This window comes from Tupaia chinensis, unplaced genomic scaffold (assembly GCF_000334495.1).
Source record: "Tupaia chinensis unplaced genomic scaffold, TupChi_1.0 Scaffold143728_1, whole genome shotgun sequence".
Lineage (NCBI taxonomy): Eukaryota > Metazoa > Chordata > Mammalia > Scandentia > Tupaiidae > Tupaia > Tupaia belangeri.
Genome location: NW_006203577.1, coordinates 1,686,719 through 1,687,138, shown reverse-complemented (window position 1 = coordinate 1,687,138; position 420 = coordinate 1,686,719).

Below are 420 nucleotides of genomic sequence, written 5' to 3'. Positions count from 1 at the left end.
CCCGCCCGGCGGTCCCCCCGCGGCTGCGCCGCTGCCGCCGGCTTTGTCTCGGGCGTCGCGCTCGGGCGCTCGCGCTCCCCACATTTCCCCGTGTGCAGCCTGTAACCCGAGCTCCCATTTCCTGGTGGATTCTCTTAAAGAGCCAGCGGTCGAGAAGCAGAACAAAGGCTATTGTTTTATTTCCTCCTTCGGATTCCGCGTCCTTACCGGAATGTCCCTTCCTGTATCATGATTTTCGCTGCAATATGCGCTTAGGGGAAAATGTAAAAAAATAAAAACAAGAAAAACCTTTGTGCATTTTCACGCGTCTACGAGGGGGAGCTAGGGGAGGTGGGAGGGGTTTAATGAAACCTGCGTGTGGTTTCTGGGGCCACGGGGTAGCGCTTTCCTCCGGGGGCTTCCGGAGCGGGGCCGCCGGGG